Source organism: Myotis lucifugus, unplaced genomic scaffold, assembly GCF_000147115.1.
Source record: "Myotis lucifugus unplaced genomic scaffold, Myoluc2.0 scaffold_61, whole genome shotgun sequence".
Lineage (NCBI taxonomy): Eukaryota > Metazoa > Chordata > Mammalia > Chiroptera > Vespertilionidae > Myotis > Myotis lucifugus.
The window spans coordinates 4,927,337-4,940,569 of record NW_005871109.1 but is presented as its reverse complement, the minus strand read 5'-3'; positions in this window follow the sequence as shown (position 1 = coordinate 4,940,569).

Sequence of the window (13,233 nt, the reverse complement as noted above, 5' to 3'; positions counted from 1 at the left end):
CCACCGCCAGCGCCACTGCCAAACCAAACGGGACCAGGAACGGCCCGGATCCCATAGATGAGAAGGTTCTCTAGGGTCAGCTCCATTCAGGGACAAAAACACTTCCCTTCCACTGTGCAGGTCACTGTGCTTACAGAAAATACATTTTTACTTTTAAAAAAAGTCATTTTATGTTTTAAAATTTGGAGACGGGTATAAAAGTTTTGAAAAAAAACACACCTTTTTCCGTTACTTAAAAGAAATTTTAAAAACTATTGTCTGGAGGTAGGGGGGCAGGGATACTGAGGCCTCAGTAACAGCAGGAGCAGTGTGCCTAAGTCCAAGCCCCTCTCATGAGCTTCATTACCACAAAATCTGAAGTCCTCTCTGGCTTCATCTCCTGCCCACAATCCCCTGCCGGCCACCCCATTCTCAGCAAGCCGCAGCACACCACCTGGTGCCCCGAAGACAGCCTGTTCCTCTCCCTGCCCTCGCCTCCCAGCTGTTACCTTCACCTGCGTGTCTCTCCTTCCCCGACAGCAAAATCCAATTGCCTCAACGCCCAGCTCGGTTAACACGTCTTCTGTGAAACATTTTTTGATCTCCTGGCAGAATGTTTGTCGACTCTGCAAGCCCACAGCAGCTTGAAGATGCCTTTATTATGGTATTTATGTCACTTTACCACTGTGACTTGTACCCCTGTCTCCCTCACAGTCATGAGCCCCTTAAGATTTATCCACTTTAGTATTTCATTCACAGTGCACAATCAATTAATGTGAGGGGGATAAATGAATCACTGAAAAAGACTAAAACAAACAACACAGAGACAGGTGGCCTCTCCATAAGGTGAGGGGATTTTGGTGGATAGACTTATGTGTACCAAGAGAATATATATGTACTAGTAGATGATAATTAGATTCTGGACATGGGTCACTAGAAGACTTTATCATATTTTCTTGTCTCTTTAAAAACAACTGAGCCCTGGCCAGGTGGCTGTAGATTCAATTCCAGGTTGGGACATGTAGAGGAGGTAATCAATCGATGTTCCTCTCTCACATCAATGTTTCTCTCTCTCTCTCTCTCTCTCTCTCTCTCTCTCTCTCTCTCTCCCACCTCTCCTTCCTCTATCTCTCAAACTCAGGAAACACAGCCTCAGGTGAGGATTAAAAAAAATAATAAAACAACTGAAATTCTGTACCTGAAAACACAAGAGTAGACTAAATCTTTTAAAGTCACTCCTTCTTTTGGGAATTACTGGTAAAGGAAGATTCAAGAAAAGTGATCTGTTGTTTTAACACACTGGTTGGATCTTAGAATGCCTAAGAGATGCAATAGAACTTCAGATCCTCCGGGAAGCCTAGCTCCCCACGCCCATCAGATTGGGGTCCAGCAGCATCTCCCCTGAAGACACCCAGTTCTCCCCAAGTAAAGGGAACCAGCATGTGTCCTGCCCAATTCTCCTACCCTGGGCTCTGGCTGCCATGTGAGCAGGCAGCTTTTGTTCCAGAGCCCTTTTGGGGCTTTCAATTTTCCTTTCCCTCCTCTGAGGCAATGTGGACGGGGAATTAAAAACCCAGGAGTAGGGAGTCAGCAGCCTGGAGCCCAGGTCCTGCTTTCTAGGTGCTGAGATCTTGAGCAAGTCCCTGCCCCCCTTACATACTTCCTGCAGACAAGCAGAGGGTTGTTGGAACTAGCTATTCTCCAAGGGTCCTTCTAGCTGGGATGTTCTACTGCAGTCACCTAGTCCCGTTGCTTTCTGAATGAGTCCAATGCAGCGGAAAGAGCTTATTTCAGGGGCTACAGAGTCTCCATCGAACCCTCTCAGCAGAGCGCCTGGCTTGGGGCTCTGGAGTCATCTGCCTGGGATCACACAGAAGACTGTCATCAACAAAGGCAGCCTTTCCTAGAGGAAAAGATGGGAGAGTCAGGCTTCCTGCCTGGAGAAGCAAGACGCCAAATACAGGATGTGGAGGCTAGGAAATGGCCAGGGAAGTGCCTGGAAGAAGACGGAGGCTCTGCCAGGGACTCACGCCGAGCCATCTTCTGACACAAAGCCGCCTTAACAAAGCAGAAGAATTGGCACTAAGTTCTCTTGGAAGACAATCTGCCTCCTGCAAATCAAGCAGTCTCTTCATGGGCACTACTAGGGCCTTTGAATCAATGAATTGAATGTCTCCCTCCAGATGGCAAGCCCAGTCCTCCTCTGTCTGAGAGCCACATCTGGCAGGACCTCCAGTGTGCTGGCCACTGCTACACATACTCGCATGCACAGCCCTCCTGGGAAAACAGCAATGCCCATTCATGCGCAAGTCCTGGCATTTGTGGAAGGGAATTCTCCCAGGTCCTTATTCCTGCTCTAATCCCACCTGCCTCCCACCCATCTTCCACCCCTCACCCACCCAACTCTCCCCCCCCCCCCCCGCCCACACCTCCCCACCAACCAAGCCTAAGGCTCTGAACTAGAAAAGTGTGGGATTCAAACTATAATTATCCCATAATAGATCCCACCGCCCTGTGGTGAAACGATTACGGGACATCTTAACGCTGGGTTGAGCACTCTCCTTCTGTCTGCCAGCCTTCCAGCCCTAGTTCACCCCCACTCAGCTCACAGCTCTCAATGCAAAGCTCAAAGTTCAGGTCCCAGGGTACAGGTACTCACTGGCTTGATCCAGTCTCATGGAGTATCTGTCACAATGCTCATCTATGGGCTAACTTCCTGGAATTTCTCAAATCCACAGGCCTCTGATCACTGCCCCTTAAATCCGAGCATTTTAACACTGGGCCACATAAACACAGCCTTGGGGCCAAGCAAGACTGTACTGAGGAGGCAATCCCCGGCCCCTCTAAAGCACCATTTCACCCTTGCATAATGGGTTCCTCCTGCTTACATGGCTTAGAACTCTGAGCTCAGCCAAGACCCTAATCTGTCATGACTGAAGCTTCAGGATGGGGAGGTAGGGCACAAAGGGGGGGAAAGCAGATGAGGAATGAGGGGAATGTGGACTTAAATGGCTTTTCCTTGATATAACGGAGAAAATGCCTTGAGCCTGGGAAAGGAGTACCCCGCAGAATAAATTCCAGGCAAACATGGGGTATGTGGACCCAATTCTGTCGCCTCCTCCATGCTTTCTCCCTGATTGTCCCTGGCTGGCCTGGACTCTCATCCCTACCTGCGCTCCTTGCAACAACCACTACTCCAGTGTCAGCTGTGCTCACTGCCTTGCATTTTGGTGTATCGTGGCTTATTCAGCTTAATCCTCCCACCAGCCTTAATAGTCTTCAGGAAGAACTAGGTCTCAACTCTGAATCCTAGTTTAGGGCTCTGTACAAAGGTCCATTAATACATTTTTAATATATAAACTAATGATACCAACTAACAAGAGAATCAATCTAATTAATAAGAGATCAGCAATATCTCCTTAGAACCTAAACAATTTGGTGCTTAGCACCTCAGAATGGTCCAGGGTTTTCAAGGTGTAGTGTGTATACAAGATGACTATAAGTAATATATGGACAAACATTATTTTAAAATTTTCAATCTTTTAATATTTATCTTAATGTGCATGAGAAAAAAGAGAACCAGCTACTAATCCCACTTTCAGTGATCTCATTGATTACACCAATGCAAAAGAAGGTATATAAGTTTTTTGTTTGCTTTTAGTTTTGTCTTGCTAAAATTAGTGGGTAAAAATTCAAAGAGAAATAGGATATTGCAAAGTATCCCTCCCAGAATATTTATTAACTGTAATGGCAGAAATAGTCAACTTGACAGAGGAGAAACCTGGAAGACATGGTCTTAACCAAGTGATCAAAGCCAGCATTACTAGTAATGAGCTATGTTGACATCATATACCCCTGACAAGATCTGCTCAGAAGGGCATTTCATCTCTGTGGTGTTCTTCCCCAAATCCATGACCTCAATCTAATCATGAGAAAACATCAAACAAACCTAACTTGAGGGGCATTACATAAAGTACCTGACCAGCACTCCTCAAGAGTGTGAAGGTCATAAAAGACAAGGACAGGCTAAGGAACTGTCACAGACTGGAGGAGACTAAAAGATATACCCACTGACTGTAATGTGGGGTCCTGGATTAGATCCTGGAGTAGAAAAAGGACCTGCGTGGGAGAAACTAATGAAATCCAAATCAAGTCTCTAGTTAAGACCCTAGTTTACATTATACCCATTGATAATGGTACCATCCTATATAATCCTATATAATAAAAGGCTAATATGCAAATTGTCCTTACAGGCAGGAGTTCGACCTGACCACCAGGGGGAAATGTGGAACATGGCAGGCATCGGCGATGTGGCGCTGGCAGCAGGTGACGGCAGTGGAGGCACTGCTGGCCCCAATGGGCCCAGAGGAGAGCGTGACTGTGGTGGAATGGTAGAGCAGGTGAGTGGGTGGTGCAAGGCCAAGGCGGGTGCGAAGGGAGGCCCTAGCCGGCGGTGGCAGGCAGCTGGTGGACAGGAGGCCCAGGCTGGCAGCCCCTACCTGTGCATGAATTTCATGCACTGGGCCTCTAGTAGTTATATAATATTAGGGAAAGTGTCTTTGCAACTGTTCTGCAAATCTAAAATTATTTAAAAATAAAAAGCTTTCACGCTGGCTGGTTTGACTCAGTGGACGGAGCATCAACCCAGGGCCCAAAGGGTCTCGGGTTCAATTTCCAGTCAAGGGCATGTACCTCGGTTGCAAATTTGATCCCCAGCCTCTGTCAGGGTGCATGCAGGAAGCAACCAGTTGATGAGTCTCTCTCACATCAATGCTTCTCTTCTCTTCTCTTCTCTTCTCTTCTCTTCTCTCTCCTGTTTTCCTCCCCCCTTCTCCCTCCCTTCCACTCTCTCTCTAAATATCAGTGGAAATATATCCTCAGGTGAGACTTTAAAAAAATAAAATGCTTTCCAAAAGCAATTTAAAGATAAACAAATAAAAGTATATAAGGTATAAATTTAAAGATAAACAAATAAAAGTATATAAGGTATAAATCATAAAAGTGGGTGAGAATTACTAGAGTAGGCACCCTTCACACCCTACATCCAAGAAAAGCTGCCCCAGAATGAGAAGTGTGGCTGTTGAAGAATATTTAGTAAAACAGGAAAATGTTCACTTAATATTACTTGGGGGGGAAAAATTATCCCATTTTGTTAAGAAAATATGTATCACATATATAATGCACAGAAAAAAAATTGTGCTTGAAATAACCTATGCTGAACAAAGTCCAGATGTCATGTATTAAATAGGAAATGGGACACAGCTTTTGGAAAGTAACTTGACTAGGTCAATTAAAATGCTCATATCCTTTCAGTCAATAGCCTCACTTCCAGGGAGTTATACTAAGAAAAAAATCCAAATATGAGGGGGAAATGCATGTTCCCTGCATTATTTATAATAATGAAGACATAGAAACAACCTCCATGTCAATTATTACTACACTGGTATATTTCACGTGGTTTTAACCATGACTCATAGTAAAAAAAAAATACATTTTATATTGTATTATAGTGTTTGCATGTGTGAGAGAACCTGTGTGTGTACGTGTGTGTATAAAACTGAACCGAAAAGGTTTCCCAAAATAATACTTATCTTTACTATGTGTGATGCTCTCTGCTACTTCCTATCCTAATCTATCGCATTAACAAACCAAAGCTTGTTAGAGCCCCATGAAATTTATTTCCCAACCCACTAGTGATGATGGCCTGCACTCTGAAAAACATTGCACTCGAGGACTGTTGTGCAGCCATTTTAAAGATAACTATAATCCACAAACGGGTACAGTGACTGGCTCTAGGGAAAGGAAAGAGAAGGTGAAAGGAAGAATTGGTTTGCACTACGCATCTTTTTATGCCTTTTGAATTTACAACACATGCATGTATCACTTATTTAAGAATTAACTTGAAGTGATGACTGCAAAGACTGAACAGCACCAGCTGTTATGCATAGCAAAGCTATAACTGCACTAAGAATGTAAAAACCCATACAAATGAAAAAGAAAATTATACCAAAACAATAATCACATGCTAGCCATATTTCCTTTTTACTAAGTTCTAATACTTTATACTGTTACTGTTTTACTTCTACAATTTAACATATATGTTTTTCTTAAATGAATGCATTTATTCCCATAGAAGATTTCAAAGCAAATAGTAGTGTTCAGCTGGGTAATAGGTACATGAACATTTACATTTAATGTACCTATTAATATATGTACATACATATATTAAATAAATAAATAGACAAACAAACTGCACAGAGTCCAGCCAGCATGGCTCAGTAGTTGAGCGTCAACCTACATACCAGGAGGTCATGGTTCGATTCTCGGTCAGGGCACATGCCCCAGTAGTGGGCTTGATCCCTGATAGGGGATGTGCAGAAGGCAGCCAACCAATGATTCTCTCTCCCGCTCCCTTCCTCTCTGAAATCAATAAAAATATATTTTTTAAAGTGGACCCTTTCCAGGCCTGCCTCTTCTCACTCTCAAACTCAGGAAGATACTCCCAGCGAATTGCAGGGATAGGATTTAAAACCATCAGTCCATTGGATACCTTTCGTCTTTGTAAAGAGGTTCGAACATGGAACATGCCACCACTGTGGCTTCTGAAGACTGCCACTTAGGACTGGGGAGGTGGCCAGTTTCACCCATCCATACTCAGGACTCTCTCTTTTGTGTTCTTTGACTTTCCCTCTCTTCCCCACCAAGACACTGTTCATTCCTTCATATTTTTAATCTTCCAAGTAAAGGGACCATTTCTTATTCGTCTTTAAATTCCCAACAGGCTGGAATGCAGTGCTTTCTTTACACACAGTACATGCTCAATAGTATGTATTAAATTAGCAATGTCATAGGCAAAACTCCAGAACAGATTATATGAATTATGACAAGTGGCAAGGACCCAGGAGGAAGCACTGATCACTGGAGATTAAGTACTAGTCATGCTTAGAAAAAAGTAACTACTTTTACTTAATGAAATACAGAATGATTGTAAAGAACAAAGGAGATATATGTAAAACACTCAGCAATAGACAGCAAGTGGTCTATAAATAACAGTTTGGGGTTTTAAATATAATATGCATACATATTTACATGATATTTGTATATGGTATATGTTACATATCATATAAACACATACATATGCACACACATATATCAAAGAATGCATGAATGCTGGGGACACAATGTATCCGGATCAAGATCTTGTGGATAGAACAGAAATACACGGGCAGCTGGAGGGTCTGGTAACTCAGAGCAGCGGGGCCCAAACCGTACAGCAAAATGGATCAATACTAACCAGGAAGACGCGCTCTGAACTCCTAAAACACTTCCCATCTGCTCCAGACCCCATGTGGTCACCCTATTCATCAATGACTTAGATACGACTTGCATACCAAAAATGCACATGACAAATGAATTGGAAGGGATAATTAATATACTTGAGATAATCAGGGGAAAAAAGGCCTCCACACACTAGAACCATAACGACACGACATTTTAAAAGGACAAAAGATATCATTTTACACAAGTTTAGGGGGAAAACTGCACGACAAGAGAATGAAAATGGTACACGTGAAAGAGACTTGAGGAATGGTTCAAAATGAGTCAACGGATGAGTCAATGTGACTTCAGCTTCAGTGACTGAAATGCACAGGCCGGATGAGGTCCGTGCCTCACTCCGTTCCATTCTGGTTAGAACAATAGTGTATCCAGGGGACTCACACTATATTTGCAGACTTGGGGGTAAATGGAGTCTTAATCACATCTCAGGCAAGTACTCTGAAGGGAAAAAAAGAAAATCCAGTCTGTGTCGCCCCTTAAACTGCAAAATAGGATAACACGCCCGGTTCATGAGGCTCTTGAGTCCTCCTACAGAAGAGGAAGAGAGAAAACTGCCACTTTTAGCCCCACGGAGTCATCTCTGGGGACTCGTGGCTTGAACGCTTACAGAAAAAAGAGACAGCTGAGCCCGGCCTAATCTGCCCCCTGTCCCTCCTGCTGCTCACATCAGAGCCTCCCGTGTGGGGCTCTGACTGACCAAGCTTAAGCGAGGACCCAGAGCAGCTCAGGAATCCAAACAATGCGTATCCTTTATCTCCCCAAACCATGGCTAGCCATGATCAGAACTGCAAAGTGATATTTTTAACTATCAGAGTGAATTCTTGTGGATCTGTAACCTCCTATACTAAGCTGTCATCTGATAGCTGTTTGTGAGCAAGGACTCCAGTTTGACTGTAACTGAAACATTAGACAGTAGGAATGCAGCAGTCAGCGCGGCCAGGCATCGCTGGGATACATACATACCAGCTTATCTCCCATGATGGGGAACCATGGTGCTTTGTCCAACGACTCAAGAAGAATCAGGAAGAGAGAAGAGGAGGGTCCCTCAAAATCCCGTTCTTATCCCAGGAACACGGAGGTGGCCCTGGTCTACAGATGAGTGTCATACTAAACACACATCAACGTCCTGTAGCAGAAGTTTTTTAAACCATTTCTCTCTCTTTTCCCCAAGGGTGGGAACCTAGAAGTTTCTAATTTCTGTAAGGATTAGATGTCGCCCATTTTCATGTAGAATAGAGCTAGTTTGACTTGTGCCTAAAAAAGAGGTGCTTATAAACATTCCTTCACTTAGAGATTAACATGGAGGAATCAGGGAGACGATGTACGTATATGACTGTCGAACCACTAAGCTGTACACCCAAAACCAATACATGATAATAATAAAAAACATAGAGGAATCTATGCAACAGGGGGGAAAACAGATCCTGTGTCAAGGAGGGGAAGATGGGTAAAATGATAAGAGGAAAAAACAAAGGAATGTGGAGGGAGAGGAGAGAGTAATTTAAGACCCTGAAGGACAGAAACAGGAGGACGCTTGCTTGGAAGTCTGAGAATAACATATTTGGGGAATTCCTGAGCGTTACTCCCAGGATGTCAAGGAACATATTTGAGCACCACTTAGCCTTCTGAAGGAAAAAAGAATTCAGAAAGCCTATTATTCCCTCAGTGCCAGGGTTCTTACCCTGGGTTAATGTGGTTGTCCATACCCCACATAACTGGTTGGCTAACGTTGCTAGTGGCTGGGAGGAGGGAGGCAGAGTGAAAAGAACAAAGGGTCAAGGACTACTGTCCCCAGCACAGCAGATACCAGCAGAAGCCTTCTTTCTCACAAGCCGTGGGACTCCAGAGGCTATCGCTGGGACACACTGGCTCTCCTCGAGCCAAGGAAGTCAACCATCTGAGAGAGTCCTGAAGGGGGTGAGATTGCAGCCACGCACCATCAGTGCAGATACCGCCTGCGGCCAGTGATGCGCGGACACACCTCTTCCAAGGAAAAGGCCCACAGGGGCTGAGAGGGAAAGTCCACCTAGGGAGGGCTCAGCAAGAAGAGGAGGCTTGACTCTGCCCATGGACTCCCAAGAGAGTTACCACTGCTTACTAAGTTGTCACTCCTTTCCAGACCTGGAATTTCTCCAAACACGGCCAGCAGAAGCCCAGCTTCTGGGCAGTCATTGAGGGTCAGAGACCCAGAGGGAGCTGCAAGCGTGTGAGAGGCAAAGATGGAGACTCTAACTTGGAATTTGGAGGTTTGCAAAATGCCTCTGAGGAGACCAAAGATGACCCTCATCTCTCTTTTTCTTTCTTCAACCGTAATCTCTCTCCCTGCTCTCTCTCTCCTGCTGTATGGACAATGTGAATGCACACGAGGAGGGAAGATCAAGAGCTATTGTAATAGAAAACGAGAATTTGAAGATGACTGACTGTGGAGATGAGGCAGGGTCCAGAATGACTCCCAGATTCTGGCTTGGGTCACTGAGCGCCAGTCCCCACCTCAGGAAATGCAGACAAAACAATACCACAAGGTGCTTCGCTGTAGTCATGTCTGCGTTCAACCAAGAGGGGAGGTGGCTCCAACACAGGAAGTTATTTAGACAAGATATACAAGAGTGGAGAGGACAGACAAGGCGGAAGGGGAATGAGACAAGAAAAACAGGGAAGGGCCAGCGTGGCTCAGCAGTTGAGCATCCACCCAGGAACCAAGAGGTCACTGTTTCTATTCCTGGTCAGGGCACATGCCCGGGTTGCAGACCAATCCCTTGTAGGGGGCATGCAGGAGGCAGCCGATAGATTATGTTTATCTCTCATTGATGTTTCTCTCTCCCTTCCTCTCACTCTAAAAATAAATAAAAACATATTTAAAAGGGGAGAGAGGAAAAGGGGAATGGAGGAAAGTGTGTGTGTGTGTGTGTGTGTGTGTGTGTGTTAAAGGAGGTGGGGCAAGGAAGCTGATAAAAGCAGAGCCATAGTGTAACTCTGCGAATTCTGAGTTCCCAACTACTGACTGTCCTGGCCACAGCCTGCTGACAGCAGAACTGTCCTCCTCAGTAGTCAGGTTCTGTGGTCAGCACATAAGTGAAAACCATGTGGAGTCGAATTACTCTTGAAATACCCTCAGAAAGGCACCACACTGGAAACCAGCCACAGTCCCCCAGGAAACCCAACTCAATGCTTGTCATGTACGTTACTTTTCTGTACTCTTAAGAATCTCAGAACTAGAAGAAACCAAGGAGTCCATCTTCCTTGCCTAGTGGTTCTAAAAGAAAAAAAAAATTCTTAATAGTAAAACCACTGATCTGAAAAAGCTTAATTTTACTCAAAGAGATTGGTCATCACCTAATGTCACCCAACTAGACAGGACTTTTGTCTGACCCCACACTCCTCCCGCCACGCTACTCTTTCTTAAAGTTCCCCCTAGGAGATAGAAGGCCAAGACTGGAGGTCCCACTCCACCACTAAATAGCTGTGTGTGTTGGGAGCATTACCTTCCCCTTTCTTGGCTCTAATCTCTCCATCTGGAAAATGAAACCAGACTAGATGAACTCTAAGAGCCCAGACAACTCTGAGATAGTTACTGAATGAAAAGTGCAAAGCACTTCATAAACATACTCTCACCAGGCAGAAATTTTGGCATCCCGTCTTTCCCCACAGCTGCATCCTTAACATACCCCACGTCTAGGTCCTACCTATTCCACTTTGGAATATTCTCTAGGGTTCTCCCCCTTCCTCTCTATTCCTGTTGCTGACGGTCCATACTCTCTAGCGGGTCTCCTTCCTGCCAGTCTCTGTCCTCTCCAAAATGATCCTACTTTCTCCTACAAGAGTGATTTCCACAAATTCCATATCTGCTGCATCACTTCCCATCTCCTATGCATAAGGCAGAACTTCGAGTCCAGACTTCCAGCTCTGCTCCGAGGGCCCAGCACTCCCAAGGCAGAGCCTCACGGTGACCTGGGAGCGCCACACTCTCCGCGTTCTTGCTGTTTCCCGCATCCAGAACACGTCCACCCCACCTCTGCTTATATAAAGGCCATCTAACTTTCCAAGACCGGAAGAGATCCTGCCTCCTAGAAACTTTTCCTACAGTTTCAAGATACAACTTTGTTTCTGAACTACATACGTATTCAGTTAGTGATCAAATGGTTAAGATCTTTAATATTCTCTAATTATTTAACACATTTTGTCTCTCCCAATAGATTATAAATTGTCTCAGTCAGAAAAGAAGTTTTATGTAATATTTGAATCACAATGTTGCTTAAGCTGAAAAATACAGCAAGTATGAGTTGACTGCCTAATGGCTGAAGAGCAAGATCTCAGTTCTCTCTCCTGTCCTTGACCACTAGCAGGAAATGATGGGGGGCAGGGGACAGGGAGAGAAGAGGTGAAATCGGTAACTCCTGAAGTGCCTTCCCACCTTTTCCTCCCCGTTCTCACTCACTTTGTTTGGGGTGGAAAGGCCTCTCTATCACAGACTCACATCAACCTCTTCTCCAAGGATGCGCCTGAGCACATCAGAGCAGTGTGTGCAGACAGTTATATTTAGCTCCATTCTTAATGCCCTGATCAGTCTGTGTGATAGCAGCGGCTGCTCACAATCCTTGACTGTGATGGGAAGATAAAGGGAAGAAAGACACAGAGGAAGAGCCAAGACTAGCAGTAATTTTGTAATATACATTTCAGATCTGGGCCCTGGAGGTAGGTCTGCTTCAAATTAAGCCACATCTGTTCTCAAGCCCTAAAGAGGCAGGGCACACACACCTACAAGCCACACCAGTGAGGACTGGCAGCTGCCAAGACGCTTGTCCTCCTCAGGGAGCCAGCACACTGGGAGGTGGGGACTCTGGCCAGTCAGCCCCTCTCAGACCCAGTGCCTCTGCCCCAGAACACTCTAGGCCAGGACCAGACAGGCAAGAATCACATAGCTATAGGTGATCCTTGAACAAATGCAGGGGTTGGGGATGCCACGCCCCGTGCAGTCATAAGTCTGCATATAACTTTTGACTCCTCCAAAACTTATCTACTAACTAGAGGCCCAGTGCACGAATTCATGCACCAGTGGGGTCCCTCGGCCTGGCCTGTGGGATCGGGCCGAAACCGGCTCTCCGACATCCCCCGAGGGGTCCTGAATTGCGAGAGGGCGCAGGCCAGGCCAAGGGACCCCACCGATGCATAATCAGGGCTAGGGAGGGATGTGGGAGGTTGTCCAGCCAGGGAGGGACCACAGGAGCGCTCCAGGGCGTGTCCTGCCCATCTAGCTCAGTCCTGATTGGCCGGCCCCCAACAGCAAGCTAACCTACCAGTAGGAGCATCTGTCCCCTGGTGGTCAGTGCACATCATAGCAAGCGGTTGAGCAGCCATAGCATATCATTAGCATATTATGCTTTGATTGGCTGAACCGACGACCGGATGACCGGACACTTAGCATATTAGGCTTTTATTATATAGGATAGCCTACTGTTGACCACCTTACCAATGCATAAACAGTTGATTAGCCCATATTTTGTATGTTATATGTATTATATTCTGTATTCTTAAAATAAAGTTAGAGAAAATAAAGCTAAAGAAAAGAAAATGCTACAAAGAAAATCATAGGGAAGAGAAAATACATTTACAGTATTTTGGGGAAAAAAATCCATGTATAAGTGGACCAGTGCAGTTCAAACCCATATTGTTCAAGGGTGGGGAGAGTATTCATGGGACCAGCCCTGCTCCCAGAGGAAGGCATTCATGACCATCACCCAAGGTCCCCAGCAGTGCAGGCACACCTGGCATGCCCACACCCACTCCCTGGACTCCTGGCCGCCAGCCACTCTGGAACATCTCTGCAAAAATTCCCAGCTCCCATGCTCTCCACAGCCAGGAGACTTACTACCCCGTTTTGTTCACTCTCAGCCTACACACACACACACACACACACAC